Source organism: Musca autumnalis, unplaced genomic scaffold, assembly GCF_047663935.1.
Source record: "Musca autumnalis isolate F117 unplaced genomic scaffold, ASM4766393v1 scaffold_4, whole genome shotgun sequence".
NCBI lineage: Eukaryota > Metazoa > Arthropoda > Insecta > Diptera > Muscidae > Musca > Musca autumnalis.
Window position 1 is genome coordinate 63909241 of NW_027411977.1, and position 23187 is coordinate 63932427.

A 23187-nucleotide genomic window follows, 5' to 3' on the forward strand; every position below is an offset into this window, starting at 1 on the left:
AAATTTGATATGGAACGTTTTTTACCCCAAATGAAGATTAAATGCCCAATTTCAGCCATTTCGGTAGGATATTGAGGCCATAACATTCAAAATATCGGAAATAGGGGGGTACCGTTCTATGGGGGCTACACTAAGGCGTGGACCTGTACCGACAAGTTTCTGGGGAAAAGTTTTGTACACCCAATGAAGACTAAATACCAAATTTCAGCCATTTCGGTGTGATAATAAGGCACGAATCTTCAAAATACCGAAAATCGGGTAATACCGTTCTGTGGGGGCTATATAATGGCGTAGACCTATACCAACAAATTTGATATTGGACGTTTACTACCCAAAATGAAGATCAAGTGCCAAATTTCAGCCCTTTCGGTGGAATATTGAGGCCAAATACCGGAAATAGGGAGGTGTCGTTCTATGGGGGCTACACTAAGGCGTGGACCTGTACCGACAAATTTCTGGGGGAAAGTTTTATACCCCCAATGAAAACTAAATACCAAATTTCAGTCATTTCTGAGAAATATTGAGGCCACAGACTTCATAACAACGAAAATCGGGAGGTACGTTCTATGGTGGCTGTATGAACGCGTCGACCTATACCGACAAATTTCATATGGAACGTTTAATACCCCCAAAGGAAGATCAAGTATTAAATTTCAGCCATTTCGGTGAGTTATTGTGACCACAACCTTCAAAATACCGAAAATCGGAAATAGGGAGGTACCGTTCTATGTGGGCTATATGAAGGCGTGGACCTATTCCTACAAATTTCTGGGAGAAAGTTGTATACTCCCAACTAAGACTAAGTACCAAATTTCAGCCACTTTGGTGTGATAATGAGGCTAAAACCTTCAAAATACCGAAAATCTGGAGGTGCCGTTTTATGGGAGCTATATCAAAACGTAGACCGATATAACCCATTTGCAATGCAAAACATCCTAGGAGTAATAGAAACATACATAATTAATTACAAAGATCTCTCTTAAAAATTGCGAGCTGTATCTTGATTTCGACAGACGGACGGACGGACGGACGGACATGGTTATATCCACTTAGAATTTTACCCTGATCAAGAATATACATACTTTATAGGGACTCCGATTAATATTTCGATGTGTTACAAACGGAATGACCAATTTAATTATACCCCCCATCACAGTATATACATTTGGACACTAAGCCCGACTGATTGTTATGTTTGTTGTCAAAACCATTATTTTGATTTAAAATACAAAGAAACTCAAATCACAATAATATAAAATCTATTATGTTTGTTGTCAAAAGTTGTTAACAGAACTCTGAATGGCCGACCTTCTATAGGCTTTCCCCTTCATATTATGGAGGAGGGTATAATTACTGTAATGGGCTATGGTAGTGGGCGGTTGTAAGAATATGAAGGTGTTGTTTGACTTACATGTCATTGTTTACGAAAATTACGGAGACGATATGATTTGGGACAAATGACAATCACTTCAAATGGGAAAGTAAGGACGTAGATTTATGGTATTCTTAATAGGAACATAAGTCGACTTATTTAATTGTTTTGGACTCCACATATAATATGACAAAATCCGTTGCGGACCTTGATGGAGTAACCGAAATGTTAAAAAATTTACATTTCTTCAATCTTAGATCATGTTTTGAAGTGGACTCTATCGGTCATCCAATAACTCCCCCATAAATTGCCACTTTTTGGATTTCTAAGAAGTTCTTGCGGTCTTCTATGAGAAGACCTTTTATTTTTCTATTATTTATTATTTTCCTTGTGATCTTCTAAAAGAAGACCTTGTAATCTTCTATAGGGAGACCTTTTGGTCTTCTATGAGAAGTGTTTGTGTTCCAGTTTGAGAATACTTTGTGCTTTTCAATGACCAAGAAACTTATATTCCAAAACTTATGGGCATAGGTCCATGTTTTGGTGTAGCTCCCATATAACGGTACCTTCCGATTTTCGGTACTTTGAGAATTTTAGCACAATTTTTAACCGAACTAGCTGTAATTTGACACTTGAGGTTCTCAGTGGTCATGAAACTTCTCCACCAAAAATTGTCAACATAGGTCCATGTTTTGTTATAGCCCCCATATAACGCTAACTTCCGATTTTCTGTGTTTTGACAATTTTAGCTACAATTTTACACCGAACTAGCTGTAATTTCACATTTAAGGTTCTTAGTGTTCACGAAAGATTTCCACCAAAAATCGCGAAAAAAAGCCCATGTTTCGGTATAGCCCCCATATAAGGGTTCCTTCCGATGTTACGTAATTTTCGAATTTTAGCTAATTTTTTGAACCGGACTAGCAGTGATTTGACTTTTAAGGTTTTTAGAGGCCACGAAACTTCTCCACCAAAAATCGTCAATATAGATCAACTTTTTGGTATAGCCCGCATATAACGGTTCCTCCAGATTTTCGGTATTTTGAGAATTTTAGCAACAATTGTTAACCGAACTAGCTATAATTTGACATTTAAGGATGTGGTCACGAAACTTCTCCACCAAAAATCGAACTAGTTGTACTTTTCAGTGGTCACGAAACTTCTTCACTAAAAATCGTCGACATAGGTCAATGTTTTGGTATATCTCCCATAGAACAGTAGCAATCGATTTTCCGTATTTTGAGGGTTTTAGCTATATTGTTTGATGGAACTACTCGTAATGCAGTCATAAAACTCCATAGCCCGGCCGAACTTAACGTTTTTTACTTTTTATACCCTACACCACTATGTGGGGAGGGTATTATAAGTTGGTTTTGGTCAAAAAGTTTGTAACGCATCGAAATAATGGTCGTAGGCCCATACTTATATATACCAAATTGAATGTGTCGGTGAGCTGAGTCGATCTGGCTATGTGTGTCCGCCCGTCCGTCTGTCCACCTAAACCTTGTAATCACGCTACAGGTCGCAATTTTTATCGGATCGTCACCAAATTTTGGGTGTTGATAAGGGTCCCGGAGGGAAAGAAGCCTATTGATTTTGGTGATGGTCGGATAATATTCAGGGTCAGGTCAACGTTTTATTTCAATGCGCATATCTCCGCATCTATAAGGGGTATATCAAAAGCAAAACCTACTGAAAGTAGAAAATATCACCTTTACCTGGTCAAACAACGAAGATAACGCAAGGGTATATACACCTTCATACGGGCAAAATGTACCTCATCGAAATAATGGTTTTAGACCCCAAGCATGTTTGGACGAAATGTGTTTCAGACAATTTGGAGTCGATTGAGCAATGTCCGTCCGTCTGTCTGTCTGGCTGGCTGGAGCGCACGATAACTCTCGAAGGGATGAACCGATTCGGTTCAAATTTTGGCTTTCGTAATATTTTGCCCAAACTTAGTTTAACTTTTAAAATGGCCCATATCGGTCCTCTCCTCAGGATACCTCCCTCACAAAATTCAACATTTGTGTCCAAGTGTAGTTTAGGGTCTGTTCGGAGATCCTAAGGAAATTTATACCGATGATGTACAGCCATATTATGTTTGCCGTGGACAAGTCAATGCTTCCTGACATACCGGTCCAACAGGTGTACGATAACCCACTGAAATGACTGGTGCGCGCGATATCTATCGAAAAGATATGGCTCTTAAAATAAGATCCACTACCGTAATGCACTATGTCGGTTCATTCCCTTTAATCCTAATCCACGTTTTTGTCGGCAAGTGTCCAAAAGGTGCCACAAATTTCTGAAAAGACCCTAATACATTCGATCTGTCCGTAGATGAAAGTTCCAAAGGTGAAAGGTGGTCAAACAACGAAGATATCGCAATAGTCGCTAATACAACCCAACTTTTCCTTTTTGCGATTCTAATTATAATGACGAATATCACAGCTTTGGTTGGGGAGCTTTCATAAGCAAAGCCTGACTATGAAAGTAGAATATCCCACCGTTACAGTGATTCCAAGTAGATTGGCGTAGGTGGCCAAATAACGGAGATATAACAATAGTCGGTAATACATCCCATTTTTCATTTTTTTTTTCGAAATCGCGCTACAGTTCGCAATTTTGATCGGATCGTCAGAATATTTTGGGAGTTAATGGGGGTCACACAGGGGATGGAGCCTATTGATTTTGATGATGGTCGGATAATATTTCGGGGTCGGAATGGGCAAAAACTTATTTGGAGAAATGTCAACGTTTTATTTCAAAGCCAATATCTCTGTTTCTTTAAGAGGTGTATCAAAAGCAAAACCTGGCAAGGAAAGTAGAAAATATCACCTTTACAACGATGTAAAGTAGGCTGTCGTGGTGGTCAAACAACTGAGATATCGCAATAGTCGGTAATGCATCCCATTTTCCGATTTTTTTGTAATCACGCTACAGTTCGCAATTTTGACCGGATCGTCACAAATTTGTTGGGAGTTAATGCGGGTCCCACAGAGGAAGAAGCCTATTAAGTTTGGCGATGGTCGGATAATATTCAGGAGTGGGAATAAGCAAAAATCTTATGTGGAGAAAAGTCAAGTTTTTTTTCTTATGCGAATATCTCCGTTTCTGGTAGGAGTATTCCAAAAAGAAAGCCCGCCAATGGAAGAAGAAAAGATCTCTATTGTATTGATGCAAAGTATGTTTGCGTAAGTACGCAAACAACCCAGATATCGCAAAAGTCAATAATATATCACATTTTTCCAGTTTTGTAATCACGCTACAGGTTGAAATTTTGATCGGATAGTCACAAAATTTTGGGGGCAGATGGGGGCCCCACAGAGGATGAAGCCTATTGATTTTGGAGATAGTCGGATAAAATTAGGGGTCGGAATAGAGAAGAACTCTTGTGGAGACAAATTTAAAGTTTTATATCGGCTTCTAGTAGGGGTATTCCAACGGCAAAGCCTGTCAAGGGAAGAAGAAAATATTACCTTTACATTGGTAGGTTGGCGAAGGTGGTCAAACAAGGGAGATACCACAATAGTCGGTAATGCATCCAATTCTTCCATTTTTTGTAATCACGATACAGGTCGTAATTTTGATCGCATGGTCATGAAATTTTCGTTGCTTATGGGGGTCCCAGAGAAAAAGAGGCATATTATGTTTGGTGGTCGTCGGATTATATTCCCTAAAAGAAATATTTACCAGTGAAAATCTTATGCACAGGGGTAGTGGTGTAGGGTATCACATGGTCGGCCCCGTCCCGACTATAGCCTTTGCTCACTTGTTTTTTCTTTTTTTTGTAATTGTAATTAAAGGGTGTTTTTTTAAGCTAGATAGAACTTTAAATTGTAAAAAGTAACACAAAAAATTACATTTTGATGAAACTTTTTTTTATTTGTTTCAGTATACTCTGACAAATCATCATGAATAGACTCACGCTTGAACAACGCTACGAAATTATCCAAATTTACTTTGAAAATCAGTCGTCGATTCGCGCAACTTATAGACGACTTCGTCATTTGTATGGTGTTCAGCGATGAGGCGCATTTTTGGCTTAACGGGTTTGTTAATAAGCAAAATTGCCGCATATGGAGTGAGACCGATCCACAAGAGACCCTACAGACTCCATTACATCCAGAAAAATGCACCGTATGGTGCGGTTTTCACGCTGGTGGCATCATCGGACCTTATTTCTTCAAAAATGAGGCCGGAGCTTGCGTTACGGTCAATGGAGATCGTTGCCGCACCATGATCAATGATTTTTTGTTTGAAAATATGGATGACATTGATCCGGAGGAGATGTGGTTTAAACAGGATGGCGCTACGTGCCATACGGCGAACGCAACCATCGACTTATTGAAATCAAAATTTGGCGATAAGTTGATTTCGAGAAGTGGACCTGTCAATTGGCCTCCAAGGTCGAGCGATTTGACACCTCTCGATTATTTCCTGTGGGGCTACGTGAAGTCACTGGTTTATGCTGATAAACCAGCAACAATTGATGCCTTGGAGGCCAGCATTGTTCGTGTTATTCGTGACATACGGCCAGCAGTGCTCGAAAAAGTGGCCAAAAATTGGACGTCCAGAATGCACTTCGTCATGAACAGCCGCGGTGCCCATATGCCCGAAATCGTTTTCAAATGTTAATGTCACGTATTGATCTTTCGAATAAAAAAAATTTTTGATTACAATTTAATTTTTTGTGTTATTTTTTACAATTTCAAGTTCTATCGGGCTTAAAAAAACACCCTTTAGAAGAAATGTTAAAATATGTGTATCTATTCAAAAGTTATATAATGTTGGCCAGCAAACAACAAAGCGGCGATATAGGAAATTTTTTCTGTATTCCAGCAGATCAGAACATTATTTCAATGGATGAAGGCGCTCCAGTTGAAACATGTTTGATGACGATGACACTGAAGGTAAACGCTGATGGGTAGGGTCATAACTTCGAATGAAAAAATCTCACGCGAAGGAAGTAACATACTAATTTGACACCAGTTTGAGTAGCGCTGAAACGCGAACTCCTTAGTGTTTATAAGTACAGGTTCTCCTAAGTATGTAGCTATTAACTAATACATTAACTCTCATCTATGTATGTATACGTGTATGTGCATATGTATTTCTTTGGGTACATAAACTAACTACCGAGAGGGCAACTAGTCTATTAGTCACTAATTTGAAAATGACTTTAATGGGTTTTGTTGTTTTTGCTCTTCGTTTTTCCTTGTTCCCTGCGAGCCAGTTGTCGACACAAAATACCGTTGGATATTATTTACAAAAATCCATTGGCATACATATTTTTTAATAACTGTTATTTTAGCACAGTAACATACATAATAATATTTACACTCACCCAGAGAAACATTTGTAAAATGCCTACCTCAAGTCAAGTAACGAGACTTCAATAAATGAAAGAAAAGCAATTCAATCGAATATCTGGTATATTTACGTAAATATTCATGGTATATGTGTAAAGAAGAAGAAGAAAAAAACTATTATCACTAGCCTAAAGACTTAAATATTCCGATGACGATGATGACGACGGTGAGTGGATGAGTGTGCAGGTGCCAGTTGCAAAGGTAATGCAAGTGTAAGGTATGTTTATTTTTTGTATCTCTTTCCTCCGTTTATAACAATCTTTTGCTATTTATCGATTTTTTGCTTTGTTTGTCGGTTTTTATCTATGGGCTATATAACTAACTGATTGATTGAAAGACCGAATGACTTGTTGATACGAGTGTTAAGGGAGATCGTTTTATTGCTCATTGGATACTTGTCTTTCTTTTTGTCTTTCTCCACATTGTTGATGGCGTTGTAATGATTGTTTGCTGTATTTCTTTTGGTAACGTCTTCAAATGAAATGTTATATATGTAAGTGTGTGTGTGTGTGTTTGTGCTTAGCCGTATTATGTCACTAACAATTGTGTCACAAATTTGTGTCATCAAACGTTAATGCATGCATTCATCGCCACCACCACCACTACCACTCATTGTTGCCTCCAATCAAATGGCACAGAGCCACCTAACATTTGAGTCAGCCAATAATGAATGGCAGTCGATGTGGGCAACCACAGTCAATTAAAGTCAATGATCTTCTCCAAGTTAATGGTGCCATAGACAATGCATTGACTTTTGGTTTCAATACATTTCTCATGAAAAAAAAAGCGGCAAAAAAACTTCCGGCCCATAAATTACTTCCCTCTTCTTGACTTTGCATAACAAATAGGGGACACATCAATGCGACAGATCGATGAAATGAATTATCTAATCAAATTGAATTATTTAAATGTAAAACTATCTCCAAGAAATGGTGAATAAAAAGTATAACATTATTACAAAATAGATAACTAAAATAGATTTGATTAATTATTTTGAATTGTTAATTTATTGCACATAGGTATAGCACAGAGCCTTGACCCATTTCTATTGAAATTAATTTTATTTTGCAATTAATAATTATTTTTAATGGTAAAATTAATGTTTTGTATTGAAAATACCTTACTCAAAATTTAAATATTTTAACGAAAAATTTGTTGTATTTTTTTTGGTAGGCACAACATGCACGTGACATCATGTTTGTGTCTTAAGTCTTTTGTTTATATTTAATACAGATTTATATTAATTAGGCTTGCCGTGATGCTCTTTTTTATGAACAACGTAAAATGTTCATGTTGACCTTGTAAAATGGAAATTGTAGTTAATTTTAAAAAAACGGAACATTTGTGACCTCATTTGTGTCAAATGATTTGGAATCAAGTCTAACATGTATTTGTATATAAAGATAATTTATTAGTCTCTAAATTTAAATTTAAAGTGTCAACAAATTTCATGTTTAAACCATTACGAAACATAAATGAAATATTAATTAAAATATTAAAGACCATAATCCAAACTAAGAACAGATTTCAAACCCTGCTGTCGTTCTACTTTTCCTTGCCATTTTTGAATACCATCGTTTTTATACCCTCAGCATTTATGCTAACGAGGGTATATAAACTTTCGTTCGGGCAAAATGTGCCTCATCGAAATAATGGTTTAAGACCCCAAGTATGTTTGGACGAAATCCGTTTCAGACAATTTGGAGTTGATTTAGCAATGTCCGTCCGTCTGTCTGGCTGGAGCGCACGATAACTCTCGAATGGATCAACCGATTCGGTCCAAAATTTGGCTTTCGTAATATTTTTCCCAAACTAATGGCCTGTTTCACTAAGACGATTCGAACACAAATTCGTTCGAACTACTAACAAACTTCTGTTTTTGAAACGTATTTGATTCATTTTTGTTTTCAATCAAACAAACATTTCCTACAACAACAGTAGTTTTGTAGTAATTCGAACGAATTTGAATTCGAATCGCCTTAGAGAAACAGGCCATTAGTTTAAGTTCGAAGAAGGGCTATATCGGTCCACTCCTTCTGGTACCTCCTCTACAAAAGTTCGAAAAATTTGTGCACACGATACCTCTTGAAGGAAGTAACCGATTTGATCCACACTTTGCACATCGTAAAATTTCTACCAAAATTAGATGAGGCTCCAATATGGACTCAATCGGTCCACTCCTTCGGGTATCTGCTACATAAAATTTCGGATAAGTTCCGATTAGGACCTGCTCTCGAATCGCTTTTATTTTTGTTGCTATAACTTGTATTCACTGCCCCCCATACGACGGTACAAGTTTCATCAGGGGCAAGTCCATACTTCCTGAGAAAATGGCCGGAAAGATGCAAAAAGCCCTTATGACACCGTGTGTAGTAGTTGCAGCACAAGATAACTCTCGAACGGATCTGCCGATTCGGTACAAAATTTGGCCTTCGTATTATTTTGTCCAAACATAGTTTAAATTCGAAGATAACCCATATCGGTCCACTCCTTCAGGTAGCTCCCCCACAAATGTTCAAAAATGTTCGGAAAAATTATGCGCGCGATAACCCTTGAAGGGAGTGACCGATGTAATCCATACTTTGCGCACCCTAATATATCTACCAGATATAGATCAGGTTCGAATAGGGACTATATTTGTCTACTCTTTTTGGTACCTCTCACACAAACTTTCGGATAAGTTCACTTTAAGACCTGCTATTGAATCACTTTGATTTTTGTTGAAGCAACTTACATTTGCTGCCTCAATTACGATGGTAAAAGTTGTTTCAGGGGCAAGTCCATACTTCTTGAGAAAACAGCCCGAAGAGTGTAAAAACCTCCTATGGCACACCCATGGTCTATGTCGGTCCATTCCTTTAAGTACGTTTTCCGCAAAATTTTTGAACTTTAATCCTAATCAACATTTTTGTCGGTTCATACGACCAACATTTTTAAACCCCCTAAATACATAAGTTTTTTGTAAAAAAAGTGTTTCAATTTGCACAGGCTGAGGGTATATCTCTGTCGGCAAAGCCGTTTTTTTTTTTTGTGTCGTGTATTAATGAACACATTCTGAGCTTTAAATTGATTTCAATTGCGTTACCACAAGTTGTCAAATACTAGAGATATAGAAAAAGGCGCCCATGTATCACAATTTCAAATTTATGAAATTTTATTTCATATCTCTGCTTCTGTTTACAGCTTTAAATTGATACTTAATGTGTAGGCATTAATGGTAAAATATCTGAGTTATTGCAAAAGGCGCTAAGCTTATTAAAATTTTGAAGTTTTCATTTTAATGACAAATACCTTTGCTTCTATTTGATGGATTCGAAACATGCGACCTGTTAATCTTTAAATCAAGCCTGGAGTCAAATATAAAATTAATTTGTAATTATGATGGTTCAGTTAGCCCTAACTTTTGTATCTCCCTAAAATAAATGTTTAGCAGTGAAAAGCCTACGCAAAGGGGTAATGCTTTAGGGTATCATATATTCGGCCTCGTCCCGACTATAGCCTTTTTTGTGAAGTGTGTACGATTGTTGCCTTAACGAAAGGTTTTAATATATTACCGTAGTGTTTACACAAAGTGAGCTATTTTATTTTTGCTTAGGTTGTTGTTGTAGCAACGCAAATATGTTCGTTCGTGTATTAATTCAGTTATCAGGTTCTGGTTCCTCTGTATCCAAACTCAAGAATTCTGCAAGCTGGACTGGTTGTGTCCATAAGGAATCAGGAGACAGGTAAGTGGGATTAGCTGGGCAGCTACACAAATCCACATGCTGGACATGTGTTGGGTATTGTGGCGTCAATTCGGGCTCAACATGAATTGAGGCGGCTGCATCGTCCGGATCTTAACTGGGCTAAAACCACTCGCGTTGCCTTGGCAGCTGGCGTTCTTCTGCTGCGATGGATGGCGGGTGGTCTCCAAGTATGGCATTCACACTATATATCTGTACTCTGCCTGCGCAACCATATCAGTGTGAACGCTATCCAAGCCTGCCTGATAGGTTCGTTGGTCTAGAGGTTCTCTTTTATATCGTTGGACCTCTTTCTCTAGATCATGAAGATCTCTCCAGACGTGCCTGGGTGGATGAAGCCTGTCCACTAAATCGTGGCAGGGATGCTCTCTGCGACAACACCCAAGCAGGTACTGCATCGACAACATCTTGTTGTGTTGACGCACCGGTAAAATCTTCGTCTCATCATGAAAATGGTCCACTGGTCATGAGGAGGCATCCTGTTGCAGTCCTCAGGCCAGCATTCTGGCAGGTTTGAATCTTCTTCCACTGCGTAGTGCTAACCTTTGCAGACCATGCTGGCGCCTCATAGCTTACCACAGACCGGCCTATTACATTGTAGGTGGTCAACAAGATTTTTTTGCCGACTTGAGTACCTTGTTCCTACCTCTTATCTTATCGCAAATAGCTGTGGCATGCGCGGATGACTTAATCATGCTGGGTTAGTTAGTGGTCGGAATCGGTGCAACATCGACCAATATGTTCAGTGGGATACTCATTTTAGTCGTTCATGTGGTGAACATGTGGCAGGGGATTTTGCGGCGGATATTTTCGTATTCCTCAGATGGAAGAACTGCACTAGATCAGCTATGCAGACATTTAACCTATCACATATGTTACGACGATAAGACCCGACGCAGAGATCGTACAATCATCCACGAACATCGCGATCTCTATGACGCGTGGAGGGTGTGGAATTTTAGAAATGTAGAGGTTAAAGAGTTCCGGAGATATCACCCCTCCTTGGGGAACTCCCTGTTTTACTCTACGGGTTTTGGACTTATTGTTTCTGAATTCCACAAACCCAACGTTTCAAACATGGCTGGGGAGTAGTTTTCTCTCTGTCCTCGAACAGGTTGGCATGGTTGACGCCGTCAACCGTCAACTTGACGGTATCGAAAGCTTACGATAGGTCAAGAGCCACCATTACTGTTTTCTGGTTCAGTCCTCTACCGATATGTATGGATATGGAGTCTAATGCTGTTGTAGTACTATGCATTTTCCGAAATCCATGTTGATGTTGGGCAACTGGAAAACATATTCTCATCGTGGGGAGGAGTAGTGCCTGTACGATTCACCTCTGCTGGAATCCTGGCAGGCTTTAGTAGCGGGACCACCCTGCCAACTTTCCAGGATTCTGGTACAATATGGGTAGCTAACGATAGGTTGAGGACACTTGTTAAATACTCATTTCCAGATGCTTAAGCAACATTACCATATATATTCGGTGTGGGCCCTACACTGTGGATGATTTCGCGTTTTGGATGGCAATTGCAACAACGCTCATTGTAAATTGTGGTGGTACATCCTCGGCTGGAAGGGCTCTACTTATACGGGGTAGCACACTTCTCTTCGCACTATCACTCTCGGGGTGCTCTATGAACTGCCAGTTAAAATAACACGCGCAGCTCTTTGGGTCAGTTACTGTCACGCCGTTAAAAGTAACTGCTGTTCTGTTATCCTTCTTCTCCAGATTCGAGAGTGATTTAACCGTTGTCCACAATTTACTTAATCCTGCACGAACGTTGCATTGCTTCCCGTGGTTTAGCCACTTTTTCCGCTTATGTTCGCCTATTAGCCTGTTGACGTCAAGAGTAAACTCTCTAACCCTTGAGTCCTCAGGGTTCGTACGACGAAGCTCATCACGATCATTTGCTAGTCCCGCCACATATGCTGGGAAATTTGGTCTTATTTCGGGTATTCGACCAGCAGGTATGTATGTAGCGAGCGGCTGCTGCAGTGATGATGTTCCGGAAAGTTTTCTCAGCTACCCGAGGATCTGAGGAAGTGGGCAATTCTCTGAAGCGGTGATTGATTGCTGTACCCCTCTTGTCATTAACTAGGACGGAATGCCAAACCTTGTGATGAACATTAAAGTCACCTAGCACCAGACGGTTATTGCCCTCTAAAAGCGGGCACAGCTATTCATCGGCGGTATGTACACATTAAGCAGCTCTATCTCGGCAGTACCACACTTTACTGCTACCCCCATACATTCCATGTATGGGTCACTAGAGACAAGCTCAATCGAGATAGGTCTGTACTGGACAGACTGGTGTATCAGAAAGGCAAGTCCTCGTCCTCCGCATCTTGTGCGGTCCTTCCGCAAATTTTGTAACCATCACAACGCACGCTATAGGTGGTGGTGAGCTTTGTTTCTTGGATAGCGGCGACAATTTCGCTGACCATATTGCGGAGACCGTTGCAATTGAATTGCAGGAACCGGTGAACAACAACTTGTGGTGTTAGATGCTGCATTTTTTGTTGTTGTGGGGACTGCGTGGACGTCTCGTATTCCGTCAGACGACGAAGTTTAAGACGCAATGGGCGATGTTCTGACGCAGTAAGCAGCAACATACCTATCGCTGTAGATACATTCCATGTATGGGTCACTAGAGAGAAGCTCAAGCGAGATAGGTCTGTACTGGACAGACTGGTGTATCAGAAAGGCAAGTCCTCGTCCTCCGCTTCTTGTGCGGTCCTTCCGCAAATTTTGTAACCATCACAATGCACGCAATAGGTGGTGGTGAGCTTTGTTTCTTGGATAGCGGCGAAAATTTCGCTGACCATATTGCGGAGACCGTTGCAATTGAATTGCAGGAACCGGTGAACAACAACTTGTGGTGTTTTTTGTTGTTGTGGGGACTGCGTGGACGTCTCGTATTCCGTCAGACGAAGTTTAAGACGCACTGGGCGATGTTCTGACGCAGCAAGCAGCAACATACCTATCGCTGTAATCCTGGGTGCGACTAAGGCTCGTGCACCCACGAAAATGTACCCATTCCACAAATCCAATAAATATCACCGATAGTGACAGGTGGTGAATGCGGATGTGGCAAACGGCTCGAGGCTCATCTCTATACCGACACGGACCAAAAGAGCTCGGAGAAGGCATTCCGGGATAAATTGCCACTCCCATGATGAAAAAATATACGAACACAAACACATAATTGTTGAGGTGTCGGTCCCTGGTTGAAGATTCTTCTGAGTCAATCCTGTTCATAGAACCGGCCGCCGTGGGATTGCTTTGGTAATAAATTTTAATGCAATTCCAACTTTAGTAGACTGGAACGTGTTTAGAAATAACTTTGTCTGAGAGTATCCTATTTCAGTCCATATATACTATAGTAACTATCCGGTTCCGGTTGGTTATACCCTACACCATATGTGGTAAGGGGTATTATGTTATTGGAAGAACTTTAATTTTATTGGGCCGTCTACGGCATCCTTGCGATGTTAATTATTGTCATTGTCATGCCGGAAACATGGAGACACTTAGTATTATTTAAATGAATACGAGCAAAGATTAGCAATTTCTCTCAGCTTTGTAAATAAAATTTTTTACTGAACATTAGTATTTGGAATATACAAAATAAATTAAGTTGATCCTCCATCAAGGACAAAATCTTTTAATACCAGTTCAGACCGTAACATAAACTATTTTTCATCGAAGGATTATACTGTCATCAACTTAAAAACTGGTTTCATCACAAAGTCCTTCATGAATAATTTTAATCAGGTTCGTTTCTTAAATCTTTTCCATAGCAAACAATGTTCCAGTTCAAAAAAAAAAAACATTCGAAAAATTTACCAAACCGCACCATCAACTTGTCATCCACGAAGCGTAAAAAATTTAAATCACTTTAGGTAGGTGCACGATCATTAAATAATGGCCTTGAAGATGGCCACAAGACGAAATAGAGAAGTACCACAGCACCCACCTGTAAGGCACTTTGCGGGAAGAAATTGCATATATAAAACAGAAAACAACAACAACAAAATTATATCATGGCAATTTATCAAGAAAATTAACACCTTTTTTCAAAAGTCACAGCAATAAACCGACATGCCAAAATAAAATACCACAATAACACAATAAAATACAAAAAAAAAAACAACAACTATAAAACAAGAAAAAATAAAACAAAAACATAGAAATAAAACTACATTTTCTTGGTAAGTTTCCTAGACCACGATTGATGTTTACTCACTCACATTAAAACCAATGCAAGAAAAAAATTATACAATACGCTTAGAAGAGGGAGGGTAACTAGAAACCAAATAAAACAAAACCTACTGCAGACACCCATAACTCAGGCCGTCATAGCTCGTTCGTTCATTGTCTACAAAAGAAATAGTTGTTTGCAAATTTAAATAAAATTTGTATGAAATCAAAACGCTATAAAACCCCATACACACACATGCATACGTACGCAAATATATAGCGCAGAAAACCTGTTGGACGGGCCCAAGAAGGAGGTACGAAAGCAACAACTGGCAAATAAAACGCGTTCAGAGCGGGGTATTTTCTGTTCACGGATTAAAATCACATTAAACAAATTGTAAAGTAAATATTTATAAAAAATCACATACACAGAACTGGTAATAATGTTAAAGCCAACAACAATAGTAACAATAAAACACAACAAGGAGACCAACCGACCAATTCAAAGTAAAAATGGTAATAATAACAACGAAACAAAATTGAAAATAAAGAAACGACAAAAGAAAAATACCGTAAAACAACATCAACGATTGCAGAATATTGAAGAATGGGGAAAAACATACCCACACAACGATCGAGCCACGAACGATAGACAGAGGCAAGCAAAAGATAAACGTTGAAACGGGGACCTCCACACTCTAAACAACATTTACCACCACCCCACCATTAAAATAATCCAACAACAATCCATAATCCACTCGAAAGGCACACACTACCAAAGAAAACTTACATTTAAGAAAAAAACGTGCAAAGAATAAATTCAAAGAGGCCCCCAAAAGAAAAAAAACTAAATCGGCATAAAATCGAATTTAAGAGCGAGTCAATTTTAATCCACACAATTTTAAGAGAAAAGTAATTGCATACTATTTCTAAAACAAATAAGAGTTACTCATGCGCAGCTACTTGCAATTTATCGAATGACTGACTTAAAGGATGGCACAGTGGAATGCAAATACTAATTTTCTGCCTTGAGGGCTTGAATTAGGTGCTCTGTAGTGGAATTTTGTAACCAATTTTTAGAATTACCAACAAAAGTAGTAAAATTTGTTAAGAATATCTTTCGGTATGTTAGCGACCAAAAAAGTAGTCGTCAAGTTCTACCGATAGCAAGATTGCTGTCAACTTTAATTTAAACTTTTCATTTTAATTATACCCTACACCACTATGTGGAGAGGGTATTATTAGTTTGTTTTGGGATAAATTCATGTAACACCGCGAAATATCGGTGAAGAGTTGTGCCAAAGGAACTATATAGAACTGTCTAGTTCACTTCGCAGTTCCAATGGCCCACATTTTTCCTTGATGATGTTACTCATACGTTTTTAAACTAGTACAAGGAACTAGGAACTAGATTACCCAACTCTAAAATTTAGCATGGAGGTCGGGTTCAGACTAGAATAGACACCTATTGTTATTGGTGTTGATCGTGAAATATTTAGCGGGTGAAATGGACCAAAAACATAATTCGATTTTGTAGCTGATCTGTAGGCCGCAATAATAGTCAATATCAATAGTCAATCAATCACTTTTAAATAAGGTAAAAGTATATGACAAAGAAGAATCTTGCAATTTGAGATAGCGATCAGATAATATTTAGAGGGTTAAATGGACCACAACTTTTGTGTGAACATTTTTAATATGCAGCTTGTATATGTATGTATTCCTGGAAAATACATTCCTTCTACGTAAATAACATTTAGAAGGCCATTTCTTGACCTTTCCATTGATGCCAATTCTGTTGACTTACGTGCTCAGATAACAGAGTTACAGCCTAATATATCCAGAAGAACATGCATAGAGCTTTGTAATTTGGTATAGAACTTTCTATTACTCCTAGGATGTTTGGTATTGCAAATGGGCTATGTCGGTCCACGTTTTGATAAAGCCCCCATAGAACGGTACCACCCGATTTTCGGTATTTTGATGGTTTTAGTCTCATTATCTCACAGAAAAAAATGGTACTAAGTCTTCGTTGGATGTACAAAACGTTCCCCCACAAACTTGTCGGTATAGCTCCACGCATTCATATAGCTCCCATAGAACGGTACCTTCCGATTTTCGGGATTTTGAAGGTTGTGGCCACAATAATCCACCGAAATGGTTGAAATTTGGTATTTAGTCTTCATTTGTGATATTAAATGTTTCATATGAAATTTGTCGGTATAGGTCCACGCCTTCATATAGCCCCCATAGGAAGTACCTCCCGATTTTCGGTGTTTTGAAAGTTGTGGCCCCAATATTTCACCGAAAGGGCTGAAATTTGGTATTTAGTCTTCATTTGGGGTACTATATGTTCCGTATGAAATTGTTTGGTATAGGTCCACGTCTTCATGTCGCCCCCATAGAGCGGTACCTCCCGATTTTCGGTATTTTGAAGGTTGTGGCCACAATAATCCACCGAAATGGCTGAAATTTGGTATTTGTTCTTCGTTCGGGGTATTTAACGTTCCATACGGAATTTATCGGTATAGGTCCACGCCTTCATATAGTCCCCATAGAACGTACATCCCGATTACACCCCCTCCCCCTAGAAAGGTATCTCCCGATTTTCGTAATTCTAAAGGCTGTGACGTCAATATCCCACCGAAAGACTGAAATTATTTATTTAGTCTTTCATGAAGTTATTCAATATTTCAGGAGAGAATTATAGGTCCGCGGGTTCCTATATCCCCCATAGAAGCTTACCTCCTGATTTTCGGTATTTTGAAGGTTTTATCGAAATATTGGACATTTGGTATTTAGTCTTCTTTGTGTCTAAAAACATTCGGCCAGAAATTTGTAGGTATATATCGACGTTTTGATATAACCCTCATGGAACGGTACCTCCCGACTTTCGGCATTTTGAAGGTTAGCCACATTGTTTTACCGAACTTGCTGAAATTTGGTATTTAGTCTTCTTCATAAACGAAAGTAAGTTAAGTGTTCCATTATACTTCAATATAACTCGTGGTGGAGGGTATAACAAGTTCGGTGGAGCTATATTTGAACATCACATCCGCCTTGTACGCAGAATGTCTTGTGTTCGATTCTTCGGCGAGGTAACATCAAACTTTCAACGGTGGCAAAATACACCTCAGTAGTGTAGGCGACATTTTCTGAGTATTTCAGCCATAAAAAACGTCTCTAAAAGTGGTTTCTTAGGACACGCCGTTCGGCGATAAACTGTAGGTCCCAAGCTTAATGTGATAAGATGGCAGAATCGACACAGTTATTTCTTATAATAAGCTTATTTTTTCAATACAGGAATTTTGATTTGCTGAAAGCTAACTGCCAGGGGCAATGGTATAGGGTATCACATGGTCGGCCCCGTCCGACTATGCTGATTTCTTTTCCCAATTTTTATTGGTAAGTTAAAAAAATCACACTACACGGTGCCCTTGAATCAAATTTAAATGGAAGGTGCTTACATCTGGGAAGTTTCTGCGGATTTTAAAACTACAATGTTCATAGATGAGAAAAATGAAAAAACAAAAAAAAAAAAAAAAAGATCGCGGGAGCGCTTTTTAAATAAATCGCGATTTATGTTGACATTTTTAGGGGTTGTTTATGTTTTTGCGATTTTGCTTCGAAACAGCAAGTCCTATCAAAATTGTAATAAAAAAATTGTAGTTATCAAAATTCTCTACAAGATTGACCTTACTGATATTTTAGCAGGTTTTACAACTTTTGAGATATAGAAGTTGAAATTGGGACAATTCAAATTCAATTCAATTCTGTATCGTCTCCTTATAAAACAATGTCTTGACTGCAATTTCTTAACTTAAACTTATATATCTAAAAAATTGTACAACCTAGGAAAAATTACATAAACCAGTCTTGTAGAGAATTTTCACAGCTATAAGATTTTCTCAGGTCCCATGTCGATAAGACTTGCCGTATTCAAGCAAAATCGCGAAACCCTAACAAAAAAACCTAGAAATGTAAACTGAGCTTCTTTATCCCAAAAATGGTACAGCCTGAGAATAAATCATAAACATCAATCCTGAGAATTTTCACAGCTACAGCATTTTCTTTAGCCCCATTTCAATTGGTCTTGCGGTTTCCAAGCAAAATCGTGAAAACCTAAAAAACACCTAAAAATGTGAATTTTGACCGCGATTTATTTAAAAATCCCTACAGCGATTTTTTCTTGTTTTTGGATTTTTCTCATCTATGAACACTGCTGTTTCAGAATTCACAAAAACTTTCCCTGTGTAAGCGGTTTTCATTAAAAATTAGTTAAGACGCATCCTTCATGATATTGTTTTATAAGGGGGCGATACAGTCAGTGCATTGAACTTCAATATCTCAAAAATGGTAAAACCTACCAAAATACCGTAAAGGTTAATTTTGTAGAGAATTTTCATAGCTACAACATTTTCTTCAGACTCGTTTTGATATGACTTGCGGTTTCTAAGCAAAATCGTGAAACCTAAAAAACCCCTAAAAATGTCAACTTGAATCGCGATTTATTTAAAAAGCGCTCCGGCGATTTTTTTCTTGATTTTTTCATCTATGAACATTGAATTTTCAGAATCCACAAAAACTTCCCAGGTGTAAGCACCTTCCATTTAAATTTGATTCAAGAGCACCGCGACTACTGATTTAAACAATATACCAAAATACGGTTCTCGTTTGCGACAAAATACTTCGCCAATTTTCTCATCTAGAAAATACATTGTAAGTCACATGAGCCAAATTACCAAACCATCACCAAGTAATGTAAAAAATTCTAAAATTACATTTAGTCAGTGTTGCCAGATAAAATTGTTCGCAAATCATCAATATTCGGGATTAAAAATCGTCAAAGTCGTATTTCAAAATCGTTTATTTCCCTTCAATTTTCTAATATATTTAATGGAATATAGAAAAATGAAATAGGAGCTCCTCTGTAAATAACTACAATTTACTTCCAATTCATCGTCCTCTTTACTTCCCTTTTGTATTTGAATAATTTCTGGAAAATTGTCAAAATTTCAAAACTAGTGAACTCATGTTGTTTCTAGAACAGAGCAGTTATTGATATGTTGTCCAATTTGATATTGATATGTATATAAGGGTTATGACTTTTCGACATTTTTTTCTCAAAAATGATTTCCTGTAGCACGGTTGAATGAACTGACGTAATGTTTATTCCATTGAAATATTAAAAAAGTTCACTCACAAATCGATTTAAAAAAATCTATTTTTTGAAAAAATTTATGAAATTAAAATATTTTGGTTTTTTCAAAATAGTCTGGCTTAATCCCATTGTTGTTGTTTTATTATTTTGAAACAAATAATTTATTAGTGGAAAAAGGTTGGCATTGTTCGCCAAGGGGTAAGGCAGGGAAGACTAGTTTCGATCCACGCCACTGGATCTCATCAGTTCCCTTGTTTCTTGTTTGTGGATATTCTCCACCGAAGTTATTTTTCAATAACTTCTTGAACAAGAAACTTTTTATACCCAAACATCAATACTGTATAAAGGTGAACAAAGAAAAAACTTCAATGAGAAGTTTTTCTTTGACAACCTAATACAACTCCGATGAAAGTGTTTGCGAAACAAACCAAACCTTTCCCACTGCTATGTGTCGTTGAATTTCGACGAATGCGCATAACAAAATGTAGTTGGTAGGTTGTCGCAGCCAACCATACAAACGGTGCCAGTGTTTCTCAAATCGAACATTGGTGGCGTCGTTTTTTTATTGGGATAGCTAATACAATTTTGTTTTTTTCAAAATAGTCTGGCTTAATCCCATTGTTATTGTTTTATTATTTTAAAACAATTAATTTATTACCCCTTGGCGAACAATGCCAACTTTTTTCCACTAATAAATTAGTTGTTTTAAAATAATAAAAGTCTCAAAAATATAATTTTTATAAAAAAAATTAAGTTTTCTCGCAAAAAAAATCTCGGCGCTAAGTGGGTTAAAAAAACTATGTCTTTGAAAACAGCGTTTACGACAATTTTATAATTTTCAGAATTAAAGAAAATAAGTGAGAAATAAATTATATGGCAGTTTGGTTATCTCTAAAGTTTATTTTCAATTATATATCTGCTTACAAAAAATTGTCTATAATTCTGATAAATTCAAATTTTAAAATCATTTTGCGTGTGAGTTTTTTTCACAGATTCACCTTATAATTAAGATTTTATGTAATTTTATGTAGAAACTAATCATGCTATGATACAGGGATATGTCCAAAACTTTTACATCCTAATATTTTCACCAAACTTAGCTAAAGTTCGAAGATGGGTTATATCGGTCCACTCCTTTCGGTACCTCTACCAAACCTCCCCAAAACCTTTAAAAAAATTCGCTTAAATAGTTCGATTTGGTCCAAACTTTGACATCGCAAAATTTCTTAGAAAAATATTTCAGGATGGAATATGGACTAATCTGTCTACTACTTCAGGTACCTCCCACATAAAATTTCCTATTATGCCGGTACAATGTTTTTTCAGAGCTACAAAATTTTTTAGCCCTATTTACATAGCACTCGCGTTTTCCAAGAAAAATCCTGAAAACCTAAAGAACCCCTAAAAATGTGAAATCGCGATTTATTTGAAAATCCCTCCGGCGATTTTTTTGTTTCTTGATATTTCTCATCTATGAGCATTGTAGTTTCAGAATCTGCAAAAACTTCCCAGGTGTAAGCACCTTCCATTTAAAATTAGTTAAGGCACACCGTGTACGTTCAAATAATACCATTATTTCGATGAGACACAAAAATCGGATATCGGTTGGGTAGCCGGTAATCCATTTGTCCATAGACGTCTCAATTCACACAGGCTGGAGGTATATCTGTTGGCAAAGCCGACTGATACTTTACTTGTTTATATTTATTTCTTATACACTCAGCCTTCAGGCTAATAAGGATATATACTAGGCCGGGGCGATTTGAAACCCTTAATGGACGCGTCGCGTTTCTGATCCCTGGGATTGTGCTGAACAAAAAAGTCTGCTAGAGCATGTGTCTACTGTGAAAACCGAGCCTCCCGATTTTTACTTGAAGTTTTTTATTCACGTTTGTGTGGATGTTTTAGCATATAACAGCCACATCATTGAAGTTTTCGATTCAACACAAGGACAAAATTGTAGCCAAGACAATAATTATGAACTCTGCAGTACATCGCCAAAGTATTGGGTCGCTCCTTCAGGGAGTTTTGGCCATGAGTAAAACATCGATAAATAACGCTGTGCAAAAAATGTTGGGCAGAAAAATATTCTGATGCAACAATTCTATCGTGTTGGGGTCCGTGAACAAGGCCAAAACTGCCTGAAGGAGCGTTCTAATTCTTTTGCGATGAACAAAAGAGTTCTTACTTCTTGGCTACAATTTTTATATTAGTGTTGTATCGAAAATCTCAATGGTTCGGTTTTTATATGCTAAAATATTCAATTTGAATAACACAATCACATTTCGCATATCATAGAAGAATAAACCTCTGCTTCATCTATACTAATTTTGAAAAATAAATCCCATATACCCTCGTATAGACTCTTATACGAAGAGAATTAAGGGTCTATTTCTCTAAGACGATTCGGAAAAAAATTGATTCGAATTACTATTTCCAAACTCCTGTTATTATAGATCATTTTGTAAGTTAATTGAAAACAACAATTAATTATATATTTTTCAAACGAATGTTTGTAGTAATTCGAACAAATTTGCTTTCAAATCGTCTTAGAGAAACGGACCATAAATTATTGTCCACTTTTATCTCTATAGGTCCCTTTTATTAGTGACAACTTCATTTCAAACATTTTAATATACATTCTTTAATTTTTATTCGTTTTGGTTCTTTTGGCTTAAAGTCAAAATTAAAAGAATTGGGGTTTTAATTTTTATTTTCTTTTTATTATTCCAATATTTCGACTGTATTCTTCAGTCATCTTCAGGGAAATACTGCAAATGACAAAAATTAACAAATGGAAATAACGTAATAATAACACAAATTTTTACATTGTTGAGAAAAGCGGCAGGTTTGTTACACCGTCGATGCTAAACTAAGTTTTTGTCAGCTTATGCTTATGAACTAAGTTTCTATAAATATGTGCACAGTGGTCCGTATCAGTCTTAAAATTCATTCTTTTATCGTTTGGAACATTTATTATATTTAACATTTCCAAAGTGAACCGCCTCTTATAATTATTTTCTTGTGTCAATATTTTAACGTCTTTAAAATTTGGTTTATGTCCAGTTATAGTGCAATGTGCTGCAAGCGCCGTCTTTTGTTCGAGTGGTTTGTCTGCTCTCTGATCCGATTTGTGTCCTGATATCCTAGTCTTAAGTTTAGTTTTAGTTGTACCAACATATACCTTTTGGCATATGTTGGTTCCGTCTCCATTACAACCATTCTTTAATTTAATTTTGTGGACTAATATTGATCAATGTAAACCACTGTCTTCCAAAAAGTACACATCGAATCAATAAACCGACAATGCATTTGATGCATAATAATCACAA